The sequence below is a fragment of the Pan paniscus genome, chromosome 13, assembly GCF_029289425.2.
Source record: "Pan paniscus chromosome 13, NHGRI_mPanPan1-v2.0_pri, whole genome shotgun sequence".
Lineage (NCBI taxonomy): Eukaryota > Metazoa > Chordata > Mammalia > Primates > Hominidae > Pan > Pan paniscus.
In genome coordinates, this window is record NC_073262.2 from 87853945 (window position 1) to 87880923 (window position 26979).

At 34.3% G+C, this 26979-nt stretch overlaps 1 long non-coding RNA gene across 1 annotated transcript in view; it reads left to right on the plus strand.

Moving 5' to 3' along the window:
- Positions 1 to 441: 441 nt before the first annotated feature.
- LOC134728706 (uncharacterized) overlaps positions 442 to 26979 on the plus strand; it is a 32404-nt gene continuing 5866 nt past the window's right edge. Inside the window, exon 1 of the long non-coding RNA XR_010109403.1 lies at positions 442 to 1400. This is a non-coding gene — a long non-coding RNA (uncharacterized LOC134728706). The remainder of the gene's footprint in view (positions 1401 to 26979) is intronic.

A 26979-nucleotide genomic window follows, 5' to 3' on the forward strand; every position in this document is an offset into this window, starting at 1 on the left:
CCCTTCAGGGTGGTGAGTTACCCTAGTCCCTGCATGAGTTGAGTCATCCAGAAGTCAGGGACTAGAGTAGAAAATCTTAGAAGTCTACTCCGTGTTCTATTGTATGTGGCTGAGCTGACGGTGAAACCACAAGACACAGTCCTTCCCACTCTTCCCTCCACTTTTCAAAAGCAGAGGAGCCTCATCCTGCATCCTCTGCCACCACAGGCTGTGAGGAGCACAGCCAGACTACTGCTGATGTTGCCTTAAGGCCCAAAGGTGTTTATGTCAGCTTGTGGTGATGCTGTCTGGCCTGGGAGTCACCCTTTAGGGCAGTGGGCTCCCCTCTGACCCACAGCATGTCCATAAATTCTGTCCAAGAGTCAAGTCCTGGAATTGGGGATTTTAAGAGCCTACTTGTTGCTCTTCCCCTCTATGGCTGTACTGGTACCTAAGGTGCAAGACAAAGTCTCCTTTACTTATCTCTCTGCTTTTCTCAAGCAAAAAGAGTTTTGCCCCATAGTCACCACAGCTGTTAATGCACAGAGTCTCACCTGAAACCAGTAAGCCTCAGAGGCTCATCCAAGGCCCTCAATGTATTACCTAGGTATCATTGCTGGTTATTTGGGGCCCAAGACCTCTTCCATTAACAGGTGATGAATGCCGCCAGGACTAGTTCCTTCCCTTCAAGACAGCATGTTCCCTTCTCACCCAGGGTATGTCTAGAAATGTCATCCAGGAGCTAGGGCCTAGGAGGGGGCCTCATTACTCTGACCAGTGCCTTGTCTTGCTGTGGATTAGCTGGTATACAAGATGCAAAACAAAGTTCTCCCCACTCTTCCCTCTCTCTCCTCAAATGGAAGGAAGGGGTATTTTGAGTGTGATCTGTGTAGACTGAGGTTAGGGAAGGAGTGATTCCAGCACTCCCTTAGCTGCCCCAGCTGGTGTCTCAGTAGGTTGTGTACCTTCTCTCCACCCCCAAGTCCACCGTCTCTCAGCCTGGTTCAGCACTAAGACACATCAAGAGTTGCAGTCCTTACGGCCAAGACTGCCTTTAAAGTTAACTTAGAGACCCAGAGCACTGTAGCCCCCAGTAGTGAGGTTTGTAGGAACTCAAGTTTCAACTGCTAAGATTGGCAGTGATTCCCATCTGGCTAGGGCTAATTTTAAGTGTTCCTCTGTGGGCAGGCATCAGCTGAGTTTGGTCCAGTTTCCTTTTTGCTCTAACATGACAGCACTTAATTTAGTGCTTCACAATTTCTGTGTTCTTTCTGCTTCACTGCCCAGAGGAATTCTCCACACCATGCCCCTGCTGCCAGGAGGGTAGAGAAGGATAGCATCTGTGAATCCAGACTGTTATTTATTTATTTATTTATTTTACCACTTCAGTACCTCTTACAATTATATGGAATTACCACAAGGTACAATGAGGGCTCACCTGATTTTTGGTTCTTATAAAAGTGTTTTGTGTGTGTGTCTGTGTAGATAGTTGTTAACTTGGTGTCCTTGGGTGGGGTGGGGTGGGAGTTGGTGGAGCTTTCTCTTTCACCATCTTGCTCTGCCTCTCGATTATATAGCTTTAAACATTATTTTAATGTCTAGAATTTGGTTGATTTTTGTATTGTTAAAGAAATGTTTCACTGGTGAAAAGAACTCCATTTTGTAATTATGTAGAATACTTTAAAAATCTTTCTCTGTTAATTTTTTTTTTGTATTTTGCTTGAGATTTATTTCTTTTCCATTTGTAAGATAGATTGGCTTAGAATTTTCCTTTCTTGTAATGTCCTTTTCGAGTTTGCTATTTAGTGAATTCTGGCCATATATGATAAGTTTGAAAGTGTTCCTCTATTTATTTGTTTTCTGATAATTTGTGTAAGATCTGTGTTTCATTTTCACAGAGATTAATCAATAAAGACTGGTGAGTCTGGTGTTTATGGGTAGATTTCAAATACTGATTCTCTTTCTTTAATGGCTACCGCATTACCCATTACTAGTACTTTTATTTTGTGTTTATCATACTCAATTTGCTGTATTTCCTTTTGTCTTTCTTTCTCTTTATGCCTGTCTAGGTATTTTCTACCAACTAATAATAGTAATCAGTTATAATACTTACTATAATAATTAGTAATTACTAATTATTAAGTATATTTTATAGTTTTGGAGTTTCTATTTGATTCTTCTGTATACTTTCTAGTTCGCTTGTGAAATGCTCCTTTTTATTTCTTTTCCTGAACACATTTATTCAGGTCACTTTAAAGTCATTGTAAACCACCTTCAGCAATTGGAGCACTGTTGATTGATTTCCATTTTTCCCTTGGTTCTGAATTTTGTATGATTATTGACTGGTGTACATTATGTGTGAAAATATGAAGGCTTTGAATGAGTTTATAATTCCTTTCTGCCCAACAGTTCAGAACAGAGATCAATCCCTTGCTTTAATCAGAGATTGAGTGGGTTCTAGGGAATTTCCAGGTTTGTAAAAGTTATTCTATATCTGGTTTTCCAAATTTCTATATCCTGAGCTGCATTCTTAGGAAACAGCTCATTTTCAGAGTGAAAAAAAAAAAACTGAGAAAGTCCAGCTCACCTTACTTTGGTTTTCTGTTCTCTGTGATCTTGGCTTCCTAAGCTATGACTGCCTTTCTGGCTCTCTGATGCTTTTAAATAGACCTTTTGCTCACTCATTTACTTACTACACAGCTTTTATATCCCATCAACATCAAAACTTATTATTTTTTAAAAGGTTTAGATTCAGGGGGTAAATGTGCAGGTTTGTTATATAGATATATTGAGTGACAGTGAGGTTTAGGCTTCTAGTGTGCCTATCAATGACATATTAAAAATTGCACCTAACTGTTGATTTTTTAATCCTCATCCCCTTCCCTCATCCCCGTTTTAGTCCCCAGTAGGTATCATTTCCATCTTTATGTCCATGTGTACACATTGTCTAGCTTCCACTTTTAACTGAGAAGGTGGGGTGTTTAAATTTTTGTTTTTGAGTTATTTCATTTAGCTTAATGGCTCCAACTCTACCCACATTGCTGCAAAATATATAAGTTTATTCCTCTTTAGCACTGCTTTGTATTCCATTGTGTATATATACAACATTTTCTTTATCCAATTTTCCATTGATGAAAACTTACGTTAATTTCATGACTTTGCTAATATAAACAGTGCTGAGATACACATACCAGTGCAGGCAGGTATTTTTTGATATGATGATTTCTGTTTCTTGGGTAAATACATTGTGTTGGGATTGCTGGGTTAAATGGTAGTTCAATTTTTAGTTCTAGAGAAATCTCCATAATGTTTTCCAAAGAAGTTGTACTAATTTACATTCTTACCAATGTTCCCTTTCCTCCACATACTCCCTCACCAATATCTGTCATTTTTTGACTTTTTAAACAATAGCCATTCTAACTGGTGTAAGATAATATCTCATTGTGGTTTTAATTTGCATTTCTCTGATAATTAGTGACTTAGGCAGATATTTATGTTTGTTGGCTGTTTGTGTGTCTTTTTTAAGCTTTGTTTTATATATGTATATATATATTTGGCTTTGTAATACATTTTTATTTATATTTATTAATTTTATTATACTTTAAGTTCAGGGATACATGTACAGAACGTGCAGGATTGTCACATAGGTATACATGTGCCATGGTGGTTTGCTGCGCCCATCAGCCCATCATCTACATTAGGTATTTCTCCTAATGCTATTCCTCCCCTTGTCCCCCACCCACCGACAGGCCCCAGTGTGTGATGTTCCCCTCCCTGTGCCCATATGTTCTCATTTTTCAACTCCTGCTTATGAGTGAGAATATGGGGTGTTTGGTTTTCTGTTTCTGTGTTAGTTTGCTGAGAATGATGGTTTTCAGCTTCATCCATGTCCCTGCAAAGGACATGAACTCATTCTTTTTTATGGCTGCCTGGTATTCCATGGTGTGTATGTGACGCATTTACTTTATCCAGTCTAACATTGATGGGCATTTGGGTCAGGTCCAAGCCTTTGCTATTGTAAATAGTGTTGCAGTAAACATACGTGTGCATGTGTCTTTACAGTAGAATGATTTATAATCCTTTAGGTATATGCCCAGTAATGGGATTGCTGGGTCAAATGGTATCTCTGGTTCTAGATCCATGAAGAATCGCCACACTGTCTTCCACAATGGTTGAACTAATTTACACTCCCACCAACACTGTAAAAGCATTCCTATTTCTTCACATCCTCTCCAACATCTGTTGTTTCCTGACTTTTTAATGATAGCCATTCTAACTGGCATGAGATGGTGTCACATTGTGGTTTTGATTTGCATTTCTCTAATGAGCAGTGATAATGAGCTTTTTTTCATATGTTTGTTGGCCATATAAATGTCTCCTTTTGAGAAGTGTCTGTTCATGTCCTTCGCCCACTTTTTGATGGGGTTGTTTTTTTTTTCTTGTAAATTTGTTTAAGTTCTTTGTAGATTCTGGATGTTAGCCCTTTGTCAGATGGATATATTGCAAAAATTTTCTTCCATTCTGTAGGTTGCATGTTCACTCTGATGATAGTTTCTTCTGCTGTGCAGGAGCTCTTTAGTTTAATTAGATTCCATTTGTCAATTTTAGCTTTTGTTGCAATTGCTTTTGGTGTTTTAGTCATGAAGACTTTGCCCATGCCTATGTCCTGAAAGGTATTGCCTAGGTTTTCTTCTAAGGTTTTTATGGTTTTAGGTCTTATGCTTAAGTATTTAATCCATCTTGAATTAATTTTTGTATAAGGTGTAAGGAAGGGATCCAGTTTCAGTTTTCTGCATAGGGCTAGCCAGTTTTCCCACCACCATTTATTAAATACGGAATCCTTTCCCCATTGCTTGTTTTTGTCAGGTTTGTAAAAGATCAGATGGTTGTAGATGTGTAGTGTTATTTCTGAGGGCTCTGTTCTGTTCCATTGGTCTATACATCTGTTTTGGTACCAGTACCATGCTGTTTTGGTTACTGTAGCCTTGTAGTACAGTTTGAAGTCAGGTAGCATGATACCTCCAGCTTTGTTCTTTTTGCTTAGGAATGTCTTGGATGTATGGGCTCTTTTTTGGTTCTATATTAAATTTAAATTTATTTTTTTTAATTCTGTGAAGAAAGTCAATTGTAGCTTTATGGGAATAGCATTGAATCTATAAATTACTTTGGGCAGTATGGTCATTTTTATGATATTGATTCTTTCTATCCATGAGCATGGAATGTTTTTCCATTTGTTTGTGTGCTCTCTGATTTCCTTGAGCAGTGGTTTGTAGTTCTCCTTGAAGAGGTCCTTCACATTCCTTGTAAATTGTATTCCTAGGTATTTTATTCTCTTCATAGCAATTGTGAATGGGAGTTCGCTCATGATTTGGCCCTCTGTTTGTCTATTATTGGAGTATAGGAATGCTTGTGATTTTTGCACATTGATTTTACTCCCACACAATAACACTGGGAGACTTTAACAACCCACTGTCAATATTAGACAGATCAATGAGACAGAAAATTAACAAGTATATTCAGGACTTGAACTCAGCTCTGGACCAAGCAGACCTAATAGAAATATACAGAACTCTCCACCCCAAATCAACAGAATATACATTCTACTCAGCACCACATAGCACTTATTCTAAAATTGACCACGTCATTGGAGGTAAAACACTCCTCAGCAAATTCAAAAGAAGGGAAATCATAACAAACAGCTTCTCAGACCACAGTGCAATCAAATTAGAACTCAGGATTAAGACACTTGCTCAAAAACTGCACAACTACATGGAAACTGAACAACCTGCTCATTCATGACTACTGGGTAAACAGCAAAATTAAGGCAGAAATAAATAAGTTCTTTGAAACCAGTGAGAACAAAGACACAATGTACCAGAATCTCTGGGACACATCTAAAGCAGCATTAAGAGGGAAACTCATAGCACTAAATGCCCACAGGAGAAAGCAGGAAAGATCTAAAATTGACACCCTAACATCACAGTTAAAACAAGTAGGGCAGCAACAGCAAACAAATTCAAAAACTAGAAGAAGACAAGAAATAACTAAGATCAGAGCAGAACTGAAGGAAATAGAGACAATCAAAAATCAATGAATCCAGGAGCTGTTTTTTTTTAAAAGAATAACAAAATAGATAGACTTGTAGCAAGACTAATAAAGAAGAAAAGAGAGAATAAAAAATGTTAAAGGTGAGATAACCACTGATCCCATAGAAATACAAACTACTATCAGAGAATACTATAAACACATCTACACAAATGAACTAGAAAATATAGAAAAAATGGATAAATTTCTGGACACATACACCCTTCCAAGACTAAACCAGGAAGAAGTCGAATCCCTGAATAGACCACTAACAAGCTCTGAATTTGAGGCAATAATTAACAGCCTACCAACCAAAAAGCCCAGGACCAGATGGATTCACAGCTGAATTCTACCAGAGGTACAAAGAGGAGCTGGTACCATTCCTTCTGAAACTATTCCAAACAATAGAAAAAGAGGGACTCCTCTCTAACTCATTTTATGAGGCCAGCTTCATCCTGGTACCAGAATCTGGCAGAGACACAACAAAAAAAGAAAATTTCAGGCCAATAGCCCTGATGAATATCCATGCAAAAATCCTCAATAAAATACTGGCAAATGAATTCAGCGCACATTAAAAAGCTTATCCACCACAATCAAGTTGGCTTCATCCCCGGGATGCAAGGCTGGCTCAACATATGCAAATCAATAAATGTCATCCATCATATAAATAAAACTAATGACAAAAAACACATGATTATCTTAATAGATGCAGAAAAGGCCTTCGATGAAATTCAACACCCCTTCATGCTAAAAACACTCAATAAGCAAGGTATTGATGAAACATACCTCAAAATAATGAGAATTATTTATGACAAACCCACAGCCAATATCATACTGAATGGGCAAAAGCTGGAAACATTCCTTTTGAAAACCAGCACAAGACAAGGATGCCCTCTCTCATCACTCCTATTCAACATAGTATTAAAGTTCTGGCCAGCGCCATCAGGCAAGAGAAAGAAATAAATGGTATTCAAATAGGAAGAGAGAAAATCAAATTGTTTCTGTTAGCAGATGACATGATTGTATATTTAGAAAACCCCATTGTCTCAGCCCCTAAACCCTATAAGCTGATAAGCAACTTCAGCAAAGTCTCAGTATGTCTTCTTTTGAGAAATGTCTGTTCATGAGTTAACTTCTCTCTGTCAGGTATAAAGGATAAAAATTATTAATATTTAAATATGCTTTTTCTACAATATATAGTTATATTTGTTCCCCAAAATTGTACATAAATCTAACTTTCTTATCAAGCCCTTTGATCCAATTTATTTTTATTATTTATATATGTTTGCGAGTGTAAATATTTTCAGAATGACATTAAATTTCATTCTTAAGTATTATGTAAGTAAATGTTCTACTTACTAATTACATTTTAAATCACTCATATTAAATTTTAGGATTATGAAGTCATTTGTCAATATTTGTGTCAGAAAGTTTTGGAATCAATCACATAAAGCAAGAAGCTTAGATATAAAACCATCCGAAATATGCTAAAATAATTACATACAATCATATACCACATAATGACATTTTGGCCAGTGAGGGACCACATATCTGACAGTGGTTATATAAAATTATAATGGAACTAAAAAATTCATTTTTGCCTGTAGACTTTGTAGCCATCATAACCATATCGCAATTACTTTTTTTTTCTAAATGTAGGACAGTTTCAGTTTTTAGTGTTTATAAAGTGTATAGTAGTATATAGTAATGTCCTAGGACTTCATATTCACTCATCACTCACTCACTGACTAATCCAGAGCCACTTCCATTCCTGCAAGCTTCATTCACAGTAAATGCCCTATAGGTGTAAAATATTTTACATTTTATACCATATTTGCTCTTTCTCTGTTTAAATATGTTTAGATACACCAATACATACTATTGTGTTATAATTGTCTGTAGTATTCAGTACAGTAACATGCTGTACAGATTTGTAGACTAGGAGCAATAGGCTAGACCATATAGCCGAGGTGTGTAGTAGGCTATACCACCTAGATAGTGTAAGTACACTCTACAATGTTTGCATAATAACAAAATCGCTTAACAATGGATTTCTCAGAATGTGTACCCATTGTTAAGTGACATATGAGTGTATGTGCACAGAAGTCTCAAAGTAATGGGTATGGTGTAAATTGGTTAAATGAGTAATGTATATTATCATTGCCATTAGCTATACCTGTATTACTGGAACAGGCCATTATATGGTAATCATATTACCTTTTAAAAACACAAAATATTTTCCTTGTAATTAAATTTGAGAGACAGAATGGACACATTCATAGCGAGTAAGATAAAGTTCTCTGAATCCTCAATAACTAATAGCATTTTTTAGTGTTTTCCATGTTCCAGGTATTGTTTTCAGAGCTTTATGCTGGTTTATTAATTAATTCTTATAACAACACTAGGGGTTAGGTAATATAATTACTTCATCTATTTCACAGGTGGTGCAATATAGGCATAAACAGCTTAAATAGCCTGTCTGAAACCCAGCAGTAGCGAATTCAAAAGACAAAATTTTAACCTTGGCTTTCCCATGAAACAGACACTTAATCTACTTTCATGTTGCCTTCATTAAGGAGTTTAAAGATACATGTGACTATGGAGTAGGGAGTGACCAGGTAGATATCAGTGATAATAAAGGAAATAAAAAGAGGGGAATCATCATTGTTGAAGCCAAAAATTAAGTCATAAATTACATTCAACTGAGAGCAAACAGGGAACTCTAGACTAAGGAAATTCAATAAACGTGAATGTTATATCTCTAATGAGCAAATTAACCTGTGATTTTATCTTTTCATAGCTTATGTTCTATCTTGGTCTAGTTTGTGTAATTAAAATACTAGTGATTTTTGCAGTTAGTTCAATGTGAAGATAAAATGTATAAATCCTGTTATGGGTGTGTGGCACGTAGTAAGCACTGAATAAATAATTATTTGATTTCCTAGGTTATCTTAACAGTCTGCAACAATATACTGAGAGAAGCACTAACAAAACTGCATTTCTCTGTCATGCTGTGCCAGCTGTAGTATGTGGGAAACCTTGTCTCTCCCAAGTACCTTCTGTCTCTGGCAGCTCCATGTAAACTTCAGGAATGGTCAGTGCTGAGCTTTTAGTTGCTGTATCCACCGTCTCCACAGACCAAGACCCAGTGACTTGCATTTCTTGCCTCCATGTCCATGGCTTATTTTCTCCCTACTCAGTTATGTTATCCTACTTCATTCACCAATGTTGTAGACACTGTTCTGAATACTTTTGTTCTGAGCTGTGAGCTTAATAATTCCCATAGGGGTTCTCTTTTCTAAAAATGGTCATAATTGTCACAATAGTATCACCTGTGGATTGACTGAGGTATTATTAGAAACAACAAAATCTTTACCTGGCTTACTTACATAAAGCATGGGAGTAAACAAACTAAATTTATTAGAAGTGCATTGGAAATATTACAGAATCAAAAGAAACCTAGAGAAGCAGCATTTGTAGAACATCAGCAGAAAATACAATGGTGATAGCACCACAGAAATAGTCTGTTGGTATGCCCTGCTGCCACGACTGCATACTCATCATGCTCTTGCTGGACAATAAACTTTACCCCTGCTCTAAATTACATCTGGCTTTCCTGGTTTTTTTGAGTCACTCCTTCCATGCTCTTAAGGTGAAAAGTCCTAACCTGCCAAGATTATCAATAATGTCTAAGCCTTGACTTTTAGGATGAAAGATGAAATGCTATAGTTTACTTTAGTACCAAAATTTGAGAAGGATTCTACATCTAACAAAGACTTATTCATGAAGTTTAATTGCTGCATTACTAAAATACCACAAATATGCTCTATACCTTCTCATTAAGCATAAATGCATACTGCATCAGAGGCCAGATTATAACATCTCCATTTACTCTGACAGGACCGTGCATTTTTTTTTCTGTTAGAGTTTGAGACATATATTCATGCCTCAACAACTACACCACTATAAAGGCAAACTAGCAGGTATTATTAGAGCCACCCCATTCAGACTAAAGAAAAATACCAAAATGTCTAAGAACAAGTTATTATCTACAGGGCTGAACATGTCTTTAGAGGCATATTAAGTGGTAGCAAACATAATGCAGAAAATCATGGGCACTACCTTATAACTAACTGTATCTGCTCTAATGTACTCAAGATACTTATTTTTAAAAGACTAATTTTCTTTTATTTTTTAACTTCTTTCTAAGTTTTCTAATAGGTTATTCTACCTAAAATATTTATGCTAATATGATAGTATTTATTGAATAGTCAGTATATGCCAGATATTGTTCTAAATCTTTCATTGGTATTAAACTTAATACCAAAAATAATCATCAATTCTTATTATCTCCATTTTACAGATTAGGGAACTGAGCTAAAGAGAACTTAATTTACACATGCATGGACATGTGCGTATAGATATATAGAGAGAGAGGAACAGAGACACAAAAAGAGATTAAGAGAAACTCAAACACATCTGTGTTTGTGATACAGTAAGGTTATAAAAGATTCTTGAGCTAAAATGACAGTTTGATATTGTCAAAGCCAAATTTGCTTTATAAAATACCAAATCATCTCTCTTAAGAAACCACTGTGAAAAGGTAGACAGGAAATATCTGCATGTGACAGCACATCAATGTTCAATTGTCTTAACCATAAAAAATTTAATAAACACAACCAAAAAATGGCAGTCTGACACTTTTTGAGTTTTACAACACAGAAATAATTTTGTACAGGATGAATTAGATTCAGGGAAACTGTTGTTGTAGGAAATCATTGATCAATGGATTTTATACTAAGATGATTGGTTTCTCTGGCTTTTCTCAGGATGATTCATCGGTTGGCTGCCCACATTAGGTATTTTGGAGCACAGTGTTCTCTCGTTGGAAATCATTCTTTTTGTGAAAGCAGAAATGACAGACACTTAGCAAACAGTTTAAAATTTGCCTCTGTGCTTGCCACTGAAGTTGTGCTTGGTAGCAAGTTAAAAAAAAAATGGATGCAGCTGTCTCACTGGGGTATTTGTCATTTCCTTGGAGTACATATTCCATGTATCTAGAGATCTCTCAGTAGAATGGCTGGATGATATACAGTTTACATATTGATAAGAAACTTATTTAATTTGTAATGTCTGTCATTCAAATACTAAAATACAAGTTTGCTTAATTCAGTTTGTCTTAATTTTTCAAAGAACAGGGAATAACTTGCTAAATAGTGTTTGGAAATATAAAAAACAGAAGCAAATAGACAGCCAATACAAATTTAAAATATTATGATATATATTAAAAATTTTATTTGGTAGAAATATGTTAAAATAAAATATTCAATAAAAATAAAAATATTGGCAATATTTTTCAATAAAAATATTTCAGTAAAAATATTTGATGATGTCTGATTTACACTAGAGATAACGGTTATCATATGTTTCTATAAAAGAAATTATAAACTTATTTGTAAAGAAAATATTTGTAAATTATTGTATTTTAGTTGAACTGTTAACTAATATATTTAAATAATTTATTGTAAACCACCAAATGGTATAATTTTTATTACATATCTAGAAAGATATGACTAAATGATAGTAACTTTTACTCTAAGAGCTGTCCATGCCAATTATCTAATTTAGCTTTTATGTTGAATCTAAGCTCTAGCATTTTTAAGAAGCTACAAACCAAAAAATTACATGTATAATACTTACAGGAATCATTTATTACTTTCCAGATATTAAAATATTTTTAAAACAGTAGACAGATTTCAAATACATCATTGAGGCATTTGTTGTCATCATAAACTCTGAAAAACTTTGTAATTTTGAGTTGGTCTGGTGATAATTTCCAGGCCTTCTCCCAGTAACTGTTTACAGAAATAAAAACTTTCTTCATCCCCCTGTATTTTGTTTTTGTTTTTAAATTTCTTTATTTGAATTTCTGCATTTTTATTAAAATGTGTTATTTATAATGGAAAACATTAAATGATTTTAAAATTTCTGTAATGTAATATTATAGCAATTACTATTAGGAATAACTATAAATCAGATATGATACTCCGAAGAGATTGCAAAAAAAATAAAAAAATAAAAAAATAGGTTTGATGATAATAATATTAGATATTATGTATGCTGAGAAGTTACTATGTATACTAATTCAATATTTTATGCTATTAACTGAATGGTGATGCCCATTAATGTATTAGAGTTCCAAAAACCTTATTTACTCCAGATACAAATAACAAATAAATGCCAGTTATTCAGATAACTATGATTTGTACTTTTCTAGAGATTATTATTACTGTACTTTAAGTAAAAATGAAAATTCTTAAATAAAAGTTGGTCTGAAATTACACAACATTGTAATAGAAGGAATCAAACATACAGAAATATCCTAAGTAGCTTAATTCTAACTTTAATAATACCATACAACTTCCTTGTTAACAAATTATAAAGATAGCATTTAAAAATACCTATATATCTATCATAATTTTGAACATATATGGAAATAGTTCAAGAAAAATACTAACCTATGGACTCTACTGGAATAAAAACAATAATACAGTGTGATAAGTAGAGAGATTCTAGTATTGAAAGTTGAAAGTTGTCCAGTTGTCCAATGATAGAAAACAGGTTAATATAATTCATCTCAACAATTAAATGCAAAATATACCCTTGAAAAGCAATCCTCAAAAAGTATTCCATGTTAAATCTTAATAAATTTTTTTCAAAAATCTAAATGTATTAGTCAGTGTATAAATTTTACTAAACAATTAATCCCCAAATATCATTTACCTAAGACCAAAATGAATTACTCCACATTTAACATTCTCATTGAGGTTAGTAATGGAGGTAGGGTAGGACCAAGTCAGATTTCAACTTCACAAGATCAATTTCTGCATTCCTGGTGAAAAAAAAGTTTATTATCACAACATATTTCAAGAAAAATGTTAAGAAATTGAGAGGAAATAAAGAATAATAAGTATTTTAATAAAATTATCATCATTTGTGCATAATACAATTATTTCAAAATCTCCAGAAAAACAGAAACTAGTAAAATTAACTTTAAAACATTTATCAATTAAAACTGCATACTTATTTAAATGGCAATACTTCTGAAAAGGTGATCTCCAAAAGATCCATATGAAAAAAGATATAAAGTAAAAAAAAAATCTGCTCTATAGATGTACTGATTTATTATATTATATAATTTGAGTACAACATAATACTTTGATATACATATACATAGTGAAATAATTATTACTGTTAAGCAAATTAACATATACCTCTCCTCACACATTTTCTCCATAATAAAAGCACTTGAAATTTGCTCTCTTAACAAATTCCCAGTGTATAAGATAGTATTTTATTAACTATAGCCCTCATGCTGTACATTAGATCTCCAGACTTCTTCATTCTACGTAACTGCAACTTTGTACTACAACTTTAACCCTACATCATCTATGGCCTGGTAACCACTCTCCTACTCTCTACTTCTTTGTATTAGACCTTTGTAGATTCCACATATAAGTGAGATTGTGCAGTATTTTTCTGTGTCTGGCTTGTGTCACTTAGCAAATTGGTAGAGCCATTATAGAAAATAGTACAGCGGTTCCTCAAAAAATTAAAAGTAATCCTTTTTCTGGGCATGTATCCAAAGAAAATGAAATAATTATTGTACTTTCAAGAGATAATTTACGCACTCATGTTTATTGCAGCATTATTCAAAATTGCCAAGACATAAAAATAATTTGTTTTCATCCATCAATGAATGGATAAAGGAACTGTGGTGTGTGTATGTGTATGTGTGTGTATTTAAAAATCGTATATTATCCAGCCTTAGAAAAAAGGAAATTCTGCCATTTGCAACAAAATGGATGAAACTAGAAGACACGGTTGACTTTAGATTTGATGGAAAAAACATTGACTAAATGAGCAAAATGAGCAATGTGCCTTGTTCTTGAATAGCAAATCTTAATAGTTCAATAAGTTCAACAATATTTTATAAATTCTATACATGCCTAAACACAACACAAAAACAATAAAAAATTTTAGGTGGAGTGATAAGAATTTGACAATATTGGTTCAAAGATTATCTAGAAAAAAATAACAGGTAACTGTGAAACTGAATAATCCTGATGCAGCATTAACCCTGAAAATATAAAATTAGCAGAAGAAAATATAATTATACCAAAATATTGGTCTCATCTTATGGGATAAATGTCATCAAAATGTTACAAAAGGCAGAAACTATAAACAAAGAAGGGGATAGTATTGACTTTTTTTTTGTTTCGCTATTTTGCTAATATATTTAAAAACACTTGGTATTTTATTGACAACATGTTTGTATCTGTATTTTTGTGTGTATATATATTATATACATTTATGTATATGTGTATAGTCACAGTATCTGTATTTTATACATGTTTTACAAGTCAATAAGAATATATGAAGACTTGGTTTAAATTAGGCAAGAAACAAAAATGCCTATTTGCTGTTCATGTATTTGTCATAGTAGGTAATAAATTTCCTTTTTGAAGTATCTTAATGCCATCTAGATCTGCGATCTCTCTATTCTTACAGAAAAAATAGTTTACAATACCTGAGAATTGCATTTTAAAGAAAAAAAATCAAATCATATTGATTTGTAAGCTATAATTTTCTAATTAACACAATTTTGGAGATTTTGGAGCCTAAAAATTTTTGCCATTCAATATTTTAAAGAGTATTCCAAAGATACCCTCTATGTGTCAAGTCATTTTTCAAAAACTTTAATGTTGGCTGCAATTCCAGCAGAGTTATTTTGAGTTGCTCAAGCTCAGCATTTTCATACCCTCTGTCTTTCAGACAACATACGTAATTTGTGTTTTAAATACCACAGGGGAAAAAATTATGAAAACTAGAATGAACTAATATATACAGAAATGCATTGTTAATTTTATCTACAAACAGGCCACTCCATCTGTTCAAACATAATGCTCCAAACCAAGGAATATGTTCCAAACCAAAGAGCATGATATTTGACAGATGGAGAGGTCTGTAAGCCTGTCTGGAGCATGGAATACTATAGAGTTTGTCACAGGGTCCAATTTTCCACACTAAATGAAATCTAATAGAAATTTCTCCCTAATAAACATCAAAATCAACACCAATTTTACCAATTGCTATGCACCATAGACCAAATCATTTTATCTATTTTCTTTCCCATACAAAAGAAACTTGTGTCTACTTTCTGAGTTGATTTTCTACTTTCATGGCTGTTTTCCTACATAAATAATTACAAATGTCAAAAATATTTCATATATAACAAAAGGCAAGAATGTGTCAACCCTAGGATGCTTACTCTAGCATAAAAATATCATATGAGTCCTATTTTTGGAACAATTAATTATTTAAAGATTGTGTCAACAGTATAAAAGATCTGGAAAAAGCTAAGATAGGTGTTGATAAATATCTTCACTTTATTGAATTAAACCAAAACAAGATGTCTAATTGCCTTCCCTAAAAGCATGCAGCCAGTGTGAGGCTAAATAAGATTTCTATGCTCTTGTCTAGGGATCAGTTCTAAAATCCATCATTCTATTGTGTGATGAAGGACATGGGAGATTGTCTCATTATTAAAATTTCAATGCAATTAAATTAGACAAAAACTTTGCTGAAAATGTCTGTGTTATACGGGTTGCTAGGAACTGGGAATACTATTTCAATTTCTACAAATTAGTTGTAGTCTTACCAAATAGAGCATGAGGTCATCCAGTGAGAAATGTGTAGACAAAATATATTAACATTGATGGGTGTGACATTAAATCTCAGTAATTAAAGCTAGGACATAGTTCAGTATCTAATTTCAGTATTTCAAAACTCAGAGCCACTTAAGACTTTGCCTGTCAGTAAACTGGGCATAATTTAAACCTTGCTTCTAGCCCTGCTCAGTTCGAAATCTGGATAGTAATGACTTATGTCCTACCACCTAGGAGGATTTTTAGGGTGGCCGAGAGCAACCTTATAAGAAATTCAGAAATTTAGTCAAAATTTCCAGTGGGAAACCTTAAGGGAAGCCAACTTGTAGCTTCTTCAGAAGAACTTCATCACATATGAACTGCTGTTCTAAAGATACATCCTTTTATTCCACTTGAAAGAAATGGAATATTCAAGCAACTAGACTACAAATTTAAAGACTGAAGGACTTATTCTTCATTTCTTGGATATGAGAACCTTCATATTATGTAAAATTCATGTAAAACCAGTATTTCATAGCTATACTTGAACTTGAGCTAACCAAATGGGCCTTCTTTCTCTAGCCATGAAATAAATATTTCTAGATTTTTAAGTTGAATATTTCAGCCTTCAGTTGCTACATTATCATTTTGATGGTCATTTATTTCACCATATTATTCCTACATAAAATGCTCTAAATATTCTATCTCTCAAATTTACATGACTCTATTTGATAGTATTTTGTGTTAACATATACATTCTAATGATATACTTCCAAAATATGGTTCTAAACTTATTTCCCAATTATAGTAAGTGTTACTGACACTGCATCTCTTCATACCAATAAAATTAATTGAGAGGGTGTTTTCAGTACCCGAGCAGCAGTTCAGATACTTCTTTGAATATCAGGGTAATTTCATCCCCTCTTTTTAGTACTTGCCTATTAATATGTCTCCACACCTTTTATTCCCATTTCCTTTTATTTTTCTTTTGATTTCTAACCTAGCATATGACTTGTAACACTGATAACTGCTGATGGCGGATAGTGTGTGTGTATGTGTATGTGCACACGTGCATGGGTATTGAACTTTACCCATGAGTTTGAGAAAATAAAACATACTTAGAAAAAGAAGTTAAACCTCTCTAAGCATTAGAAAGTTCTAATTTTCATCTGTGACACCAGATTGCCCCTACGCATTGCTCTTCTTCTAATTCCTACTTAACATATTCACTTTTAAATCTAATTAGCATTTTAGTGTTAATATATCCAAAATAAATTTTTGATTCATCCATGCGAATAAAAAACTTAATGATGTTTTTCATTATTTCCCACCTCAAAAATCATGGCAAAACCAATTTAATTTTATTTTAAAATAAAGAACCATCATTATTTATACTCTTATACTGTCCTTCACATTTGATTCATTGACAAATTCTCTCAGTTTCATTTTTGAAATACATTTCTAATCAGTCCAAAATTATTTATCACCAAGGTCTAGATTCAGGCAATGATTTTCTCTTTTGGGAGCTAATGTAACATAATTTTTCCGTTGCTGAAACTACAGTCTATTTTCCATACTGTCCTCAGAATATTAGTTTATTGTATATCTTCCTTATTGCTTCTTTTAGCTTTTTCCTTCCTTTCCTTGTTTATTCATTATTTTTTCCTCCCTCCCTCCCTTTGTTCCTTCCTTTCTTCCCTCTTTCCTTCCTTCTTCCTTTCTTCTTTCCTTCCTTCTCCTCTCAAATGAATCAGATTGCAAGTCTCCTCTTCTTTAATCTTTCATATTAAGTTCCGTTATATGTACAGTAAAATCAAAATTCTACCATGGCCAACAATTTGACCCTACCTCACTCTCCAAGCTTAATCATGCACCAGTCTATTCTTTCTCAGTATATTCCAGGTATAGCTCAGTTACATCTCAGAGTCTCTGCATTTACTCTTTACCTTGTAAAAATCTTCCCAGGTTCTGAGCATGACACTCCCAACTATCATTCAGTTTTTCAAATGTTACCATCTCTAGAGAAAGTGCTTGCCTGGCCACTCTATTTACAATTCTGCACTGCTCCACACACCCACAATTACCCTCAGTGATTGCTAATTTTATTGTCAACTTGACAACCACGGTGATATTTTCTGGTTGTGTTGCCACCCAAATCTCATCTTGCATTGTTGCTCCCATAATCCCCACATGTCATGGGAGAAACCCAGCGGGAGGTAACTGAATCATGGGGGCGGGTTTTTCCCATGCTGTTCTCATGATAGTAAGTCTCGAGATATGGTGGGTTTATAAAGGGCATTCCCCTGCACATCTCTTTTGTCTGCCGCCATGTAAGACATGCCTGTGTTCCTCCTTTGCCTTCTGCCATGATTGTGAGGCTTCCCTAGAGTCCATTAAACCTCTTTCCTTTATGAATTGCCCAGTCTTGGGTATGTCTTTATTAGCAGTGTGAGAACAGACGAATACACATGGGGGTACCCAGATATTTGGTTAAATGTGATTCCTGGATGTGTTTATGAGGTTGTGTCTGGTTGAGATTAACATTTAAATTGATAAAGCAGATTGTCTTCCTTAATAGGGGTGGGCCTCATTCATTCCATTGAAGGCCTGGAGAGAATAAAAGGCTGAGAAAGAAAGAATTCACTCTCTCTGCCTGTCTTTGAGTTGGGACATTGTTACTCTCTCCTTCAGACTCAGACTCTGACTGGAACTTGCATCATCAGCTCCTGCTTTTCAGGCCTTTGGATTCAAACAGGAACTATATCATTGGCTCTCCTCCGCCTAGACTTCTCAGTCTACATAATCACATGAGCCATCCCTTCACGTCAATCTCAGCTTTCCAGCATGCACCTCAAAACCCTCTTGGTCCCTACCCATTACTCAGTTTCAAAGCCACTTCCACAATTTAGGTATTTGTTACAGTAGTGCCCCACCTCTCATTACCATAATCTTTATTAGTCTGCTTGAGCTACCAAAACAAAATAATATAGACTGGGTAGCCAAATAATAGACATTTATTTCTCACAGTTCCAGAGGCCATAAATCCAAGACAAAGTTGTCTGCAGATTTGGTTCTTATTAAAAGCCCTCTTCCTGGCTTACTCTAATCGCCACCTTATCACTCTGTGGCATTTTTTTATGACAGCTAAGTAGATGAATACACTCTTTATCACCTTTAAATAATGAAACATCTGAATATTAATGGCATATATATATATATATATATAATTTGTCAGGAAACTTCTCCGTTTATATTCAAGCTAGTATTCACAGGTTCATTTATAGTTTCTGGCAGGTAGTCTTTTTCCAACCCAATGTTTAATATTAATCCTGCCCTCTTATTGTGGAGCCTATGACAAAAGTACAAATAAAAGCTTTCTTAATAAATGCCCAAATATTTTAAAAGTATAAATCAAGAAAATCAAGCATTACATAAAATATGTTCTATATCCTGTTTCAAGAAATATAACTATATTATTCAGGCTTCTCCAAAGAAACAGAACAAATGGAATCTCTCCCCAGCAAGCTGGAAATTCAGGTAAAAGCTGATGTCTCAGTTTTAAGTCTGAAGGTTGAAAACTCAGGCAGAATTTCTATGTTGACATCTGGAGGCAGAATTCCTTCTTCTGCAGGAAACCTTGATATTTGCTCTTAAGGCTTTCAACTGATTGGATGAAGCCTATTTGAAGTCTGATCAAGAAAGTAGGTACCATATTTTAGCAATTAATATGCAAAACTAACCATTACAATAAACATTATTATTAACTACAGCATTAAAATATATAAAGTTTTTCTTCAATAAAACTACATAAAGGCAACACATCAAGGATGAATGAATTGAATTATTATCCTACACACCTGGATGTTATGTTGATGGGACAATGAGATTTGGATGAGTATAGAAGACATGTAATTCATAAATATATTTTTGTAACAAAATATATTTTTATTGCCTTCTTTTTACGAAGTCATTATTTCTTATAAGAAATAATTTCACATAATGTGTATTTTATTCAGTTATGATCTTAAATCATAAATGATAAATAATTGTATTTAAAGTATCCAAAATTTGGATATCAAATTTTAAAATTAAAGTATATATATTTTCTAAGCAGTTATTTTTATTTAAATATTAAATGTTATTTATTAAATTTAAATTAATAAAATGTAAAATGTTTTCAAATAAATTTTATTTGTAAATTTAATTTAAAATTATGAAATATTTAAAAATGAATTTATTTACAATTCTACCATTAAATATTTTTCTATTTGGCAACATAATAATTGGTATCAGGCTTCATGTGTTACTTATAAATGTATGAATAAAATTTTAAGTTATATAAATAAATGTTTATCAATAGCCATGTAAAATGTTTATGAGTACTGTATTAAGTGATTGCCTTGAAAATTAGCAGTGGGACTTATGGCATTCAGATACAGTCAACTTTTGTTTTGAGGACATTGCTCAAAGGACACAGAGAAGCATGTTCCTGTGTCCTGGCATGTGCTAGGTAGGCGTGAGAGTAGATGTTTAAGGTCACAGGGTGCACTATATCAGTATCATGCAGCAGATTCCAAGTGACAAAAGTGCACATGTGTATTTTTTAGATTATGTTTTGTGTGGTTTCAGTATTAGAGACTTACTGAAGGGCAGGGCCCAGAGAAGAATCCCTTCTTGTCATGTTCTAAGGCTAGCACATTCTAACTTCAATACTTATTGCATCTATCTTCTACAGAAAGTCACCTGAGTTCTCTGAACCTCTTTATCTGTGAAAGCATTATAAAAATATGGGTCTTTCCTAACTATGAAGTTTGAGAGAATCAATGTTTGTGTACAATCTCTATGACACAAAAATGTTAGACATCGTTATTGATATTTCTTCATTTTTGCTGGATATTTTTCTCATGTTGTTGTCTGTAATAGGCATGATGGTGCTGCACAGGCTACACTTTAAGAAGGACTTTGTGTAGCAGTTGATAGAAGTACTGTCAGTAGATAACCTTCAGCTGTCAGCCTCTTCAGGGTTATCTCATCTTCAGAGTGGCCTCACCTTTCCTGAGGCAGCCCACTTGATGAGCCCTGTTAGTAGCAGGATTCCTCATGGGGGCAGCAGAGGTTCATGTAGGGACTCGTTTCAACTCGACTTCTCCCTATTTCCTTCCTCTATCCAAACTCCACTGAAGGATTTGCTTCAGTGGAGTTTAATACCACAGTTGATGCTAAGAGAAGTCAGGTATATAGGTTAATAAGGTAATATTTGGCAGTAAGATCATGAACTATCATCTGGTGACATGGATTCTGTTTTACTGCTCAAAGCTCCTAGCAGAAAGGGATGGTGCAATTGGTTAACTTTCATGGGTGGAGCTTTAGGATGGTACACCAGTGGAAAGATAGTCAAGGTGGTACAATATATTAGGTATCTGAGAAACATAAAGTAAATAGTAACTTCAAGGACAATAAAATGCAGTGGCTACTACTAAGATCAACAGATGCTAAAAAGTAAATAGGGAAACGCTGAGATCAATTAACAGGCAATCAAAAGTTAAGTGTGAAAGCCAGAGTTTCATTAGTAGTAAATAAAGAGGCTCACATCTGATTTGAGTTGGGTGGGGGACTATGTTGAGAAGACTGGTTGAGAAAACTCATCCAAATAATAGCATCAATTACAACCATTCATGTGTCAGACATTTTAGTCTTGCTACATAGGTCCTTTCCAAATGAAAGAGCTAGAAATGTGTTCTTATAATAGGCATGTATTCCAGGTATGAATTTTCCTCTTCTGTTTGAAAGGCAGCAATTTCACAACTAGATGGCTTATGAAATGTCATAGGATCCAACATAACATTATGTCAGACCATGGAATCTCTATTAGAGAAGAGGAACTACAGATGTGCTCATGTCTGTTAGTTCTATTGATTGATTGTATCACATTCTCCATCAACTAGGAGCTACTAACCAGCTAAAACAATGCAACAATCTGCTGTAGGCACAGCCGAAGCGCCAGCTGGAAGAAGATACCTTGAGAGGATAACAAGGATGAGCCACAAGACACTATATTGTATATAAAGCATATAATTTTAATCAAATATTCCTACTTCCCCAGGAGTCTTGGGAATAGGAAATTTAACTACACTTACTATCACTCCCAGTGACCTTCTCAGGGGATCTGTGCTTCCTATTCCTACAACTTTGGGCTCTACAATGTCAGAGGCCTGGGTCACTAAAGGCAGAACACCTTTTCCAGGAGACACAACAAGAACACTATTGAGCTACAGCCTATGCCTGCTGCAGGGGCACTTTGGGATCCTTCTGTCTGTGGTGCAGAAGATTAAAAAAGAGGAATCACCATATCGGTAAGAGTAATTGAGCCTGATTATCAGAAGGAGGAAGGGCTGCTTTCACAATGGAGGCGGGGAGAAATATGTTTTGAATCCAGGTGATCTGCTTGGATGTCTCTTGGTACTTATTTCCTTGAGCAAATGTAACTACAAATGAACAGGTACAGTACTCCTGGCCTGAGAAGAGGATGTTGACAAGGGAGTTGGATCACTGATGGATAAGGATTTAGCTATGACAAGTAGAAGTGGTTGCCAAGGCTCAAGGTGATTTAGAACAAATAGTAAAGAGATGATGAGTATCAGTTATGTTCCCAAGACCATCTCCAGTGGTTCTTCCCAATAATCTTATTGCTACTTGCCAATAATCTAACTCTTCTAAGGTTCTCCCAGAAAGACAGGTCTGCCAGAATTTTGTAAGAACCCTGAAAAAGCTGCTTTATAAAGGTACAAAAGGAGTTGAATCCATGAGGCACAAAGGATGGCAGTGATGGGCATGGAGCTCTGACACCCAGATCATCCGGGTAGGAAAGAAGAGTTTCTCCAGCTCTTGGGCATACTGTCAGCAGAGAAGTTTCGGCTGTCAGTTCTTGGGACTGCCTCAACTGCAGAGTGGCCTCACCCAAGGGTATGCCTGTCTTAGTGTAGCTCAAATCCAATGACCAAAGAAGGTAAGGATATCAAAGTCTGGCCATTTAGCTCAACACAGGATAATGCTGGGCCCATATTTAGCTCCAGAGTTTTCTGTCAGATCAGTGAACTTTTCCCACCACCCATCTTGCCTTTTGTACCCTCCCTTCCACATTGGTTCGTTCCAAGAACACCCCAATAAACATCCCTACACTAAACTGTGTCTGTGTCTCAGAACCTACTTCCTGAATAACCCAATCTGCCACTCTGTATTGATCTTAACATTGGCTTGAGTTTGCCTTTACCTATGCCCGAGGGCATGCGTAATCACTTTGTACTCTAACAGAAAAACAGTGTAGTTCTAAAGTCTCTTTGTTTCTTGATTGTACCCTTTCTGTATGCCTAACATTAGAATTAATTCATCACACTTGTGTGAGCTGTGTCTGTTTTGAAGTCTTAGCCCTCTTTGCTTTTAATATCTAGCTTTGTTTGGAATTCATACTGCTTAATTTGCCTATTTCTAGCCTACTATGGTGCTAATTTATTTTTGTCACTACAAAGCATAAGCCAGATGAATAGAGAGAACAACATCACCTAAAGGGAACACAACTCCAAGAAAAGTTTGGTAACAGCTGTAATCACAGTCTATTGATTTAAATATCTCCAAAATAATTTTGACAGTTATTCAAGTAAATCCATTCTCCAGTAAACATTGAATTTCTACTACAACTATTTTTATACATCTGAAAATAAGGTGTCATATATCCATGGTGAAAGGGGACTATATTGAGATATTTCTAACATTTAAAATTCTCATTCATTCGCAAGTAGTAAAACTCAAGACTCTGTCCCCTCTATGCTTATAACTAAGAACTTTGTTTAGATTTGCTGAAAACCTGGAGGTATGGTAAATTTTTTTTATTAGAAATTCAGTTTAATGTGTCCTCATTGTGCCAAAGTTGCTATAGTTACTCCATATTTTTTTAAATTTTTGAACAGTATGTGCCTAATTTGTAATCCAGTACTAGCCTGTTTTACTTAAAGTAACTAATTTAGAATTTGCTTAACTGGAATATTTTGCACAGTAGAGTTATTGATTTTAGCTTGAGAGTTTTAGCCTCAACATCTCACTCCCAAATTTTATATTTATTTTAAACATGTGCTTAGAATCCTCATTAACAATGCCTTCTATATCTACTTCACAAGCTTAGAAAGGTTTAAAAAAATTAAAAAATTGAAAATACTTTGAAATCATCTTTTTTACAGAATATTAATACTATTTGGCGATTGCCAAACAATTATTTAGTCAATGTTGAAAGTTTTACATTAAATACCTATCTATTAATAATTTGAATAATTTGTACTGGGCTCTTTTGAGATATATTCTATTCTGTGCAAACATATTAGTATTACAGTTCTCCAGGAAAACAGAATAAATAAGATGTCTATCTATCTATCTATCTATCTATCTATCTATCTATCTATCTATCTACCTATCTATCTACCTACCTGTCTGTCTGTTTATCTATGATCTATCTATCTGTATCTATCTATCTATCTTCTGAGAGAGAAAGAGAGAATGAGGTTTATGTTAAAGAAGTGGTTCACAGTAATTGTGGAGGCTGGCAAATTCAAAGTCTGCAGGATGGGCCAGCAGGCCGGAGACCTAGGGAAGAGCTGGTGATGTTGAAGTCTGAAAACAGTCTACTGGAAGAATTTTCTCTTCGTTATGGGGGGTCAGCCTTTTTCTTAAGGCCTTCAGCTGATTGGATGAGGTCCACCCACATTATGGAAGGTAATCTCTTCGTTTATAGTCTATTAATTTAAATACCAATCTCATCTAAGAAATATCTTTACAGCAGAATCCAGATGTGTTTGATCAAATATAAGGATACCGTGACCTAGCTAAATTGACATATGTAAGATTGACCATCAATACATACACACACAAATACATGGTGTCAGAAAATGATAAATGTATATGTCAAGGCTTACAGTTTAAATCAGGCAAGAAGTAGAATCTTACTTATGCAATATTACTCTCAGTAGCACAAGGCACATTATCCATGTTAATGGTAGGAATGTGGAAGAAAAGGAATTTGACATTTTTCCTATGTTATACATTTCAGCGTAGATATCAGTATCTGTCTACTTGTAATTGGATCTGCCTTTTTAAATCTAATTAATTACAAAATAAGATTAATGCAATTAGCTAAAACCTCAAAAATCTAAATTGCAGGCTTAGTAGCATGCAATAACTATTGGTATCAGTTATGTTGTTTGGAGCAAAACTAGTCACTCATAATGGTGTAAACAAAAAAGAACATTAGACTTACTTATGGAATATAAAATAGAGACTTTCCATAGACCTCACTCACATATTCTGATTTTGTAGGTTTGGAGGAAAGCCTTTCATATGCATTATTAAAATATTCAATAGATTGTTATATTTCAGTACTGAGTGAGAATCACCGGTACAGAGCATGCTGTAGAAGACAAACAATAACTAGCCTATAGAATTTAGAATAATCTGGAAAGTAAAAACACTTAGTGCTCATTTGGCAGGCCAATGAATCGGAATTTAAAAGGACATGGATTCCAGACACTACTACTAATGTAGTAGAGACAGAGCTTCAGGAAATGAGAAGTTATCCAGACAGACAACAACAGCATAATAGTTGGAAATACAATCAGCTAGGCACCGGGTTGGTAGATAAAACAGAAAATCTGTGTCCAGCAAAATTGGCAATTGATATTTATGAGAATATCTGACAAAAATAAATCCTAGTCAACCCACTGGTTATCAAGATAATTTCCAAAGAATAAGGCTTGAGAGAAGAGCTTCTGAACTTGAGAGATCAGGTTGAGATAGAGTAAAATTACAGTTTGGGACAAATGTAGGGGCCGTGAGCAATTATACGAAAGAAAGGAGGCATGTGTACTGAATTTTTGTTTCTTATTATTTCATGCTCTCCTCTATTCTTTGCTGTTATTGTTGCTTGGTTTTTGGTTTGTTGAGGTATAATTTATATAAAGTAAAATTCATTTTTTAGGAGTGCTGTTCTATGAGTTTTGACAAATTTACACAGTAAGTGTCAACATCACCATGATTAAGATATAAAATATTTCTTATTTTCTTCCCAAACTTCCCTAATACCCCTTTGTAGGAAATTATCTTGCATTACCCCCAGCCCTTAGCAAGAGTTGATCTGATTCCTGTCCCTGTATTTTCTGTCATTATGGTTTCAAAGTGTCATTTAAGTGGAACCCTTCCGTATATAGCCTTGGTTCATGGCTCATTCTGTTTCTGAGTTAATTGGCATTGTTTGCATACATGACAATTTTCTCATCCATTCACCTGTCGATGAATATTTGGGTTGTTTCTAGCTTTTGATGATTTTGAATAAATCTGCTATAAATATTCACAAACATATGTTATTTAGCTATATCTTCATTTCTCTTTGGTAAATAACTATGAGTAGAAGTGTTAGGCCATATGGTAAGACTGTTATCTTTATATAAAACTGTCTTATTCTTTTCCAAAATGCCTGGGTCATTTGCAACCACAGCAAGAATATATGAACATTCCAGTTGCTCTGTATTATCAAGTCTTGTATTTGAAATAATCTGATAGGTGTATAAGAATATCTTATTGTGGTTTTCATTTCCATTTCCCACTTTGTGTCTTGTCTTTCCATTTTCTTCAAAGTAGATTTGAAAGAGCAGAAAATTTTAATTTTAATGAAGTACAATTTATCAATATTTTATTTATTTGTTATTATTTAATTTGTCCTACATACTGATAATTGTTTGTGTCCTACATAATCTCTGCATAACCAAAGGATACAATGTCCCAAAGGTTTCCCTATGCTTTTTTCCTAGAAATTCCCTAGCTTTATGTCTATGATCCATTTTAAGCTAATTTTTGTATGTGATGCCATTAGGAGTAGAGAAACACATTTTTGTACATGGTTGTTCTATTGTTACCTATTTATTCATTAAAAAGACTATCCATTATTAACCCTTGACCACCTTAGGAAGCAGGAAATAATCATTTACATAGATCTTTTTCTGCATTTTCTTTTCTGTTTCATTGATCTGTGGGTTTATACTTTTGGCAATGCCACACTATCTTGATTATTGTAGCTTTATAGTTATTGTTACAATGAAGCAGTGTAGATCTGCAAAATTTGCTCTTCATTTTCAAAATTATCTTTGCTATTCTATATGCCTTGTTTTCTATA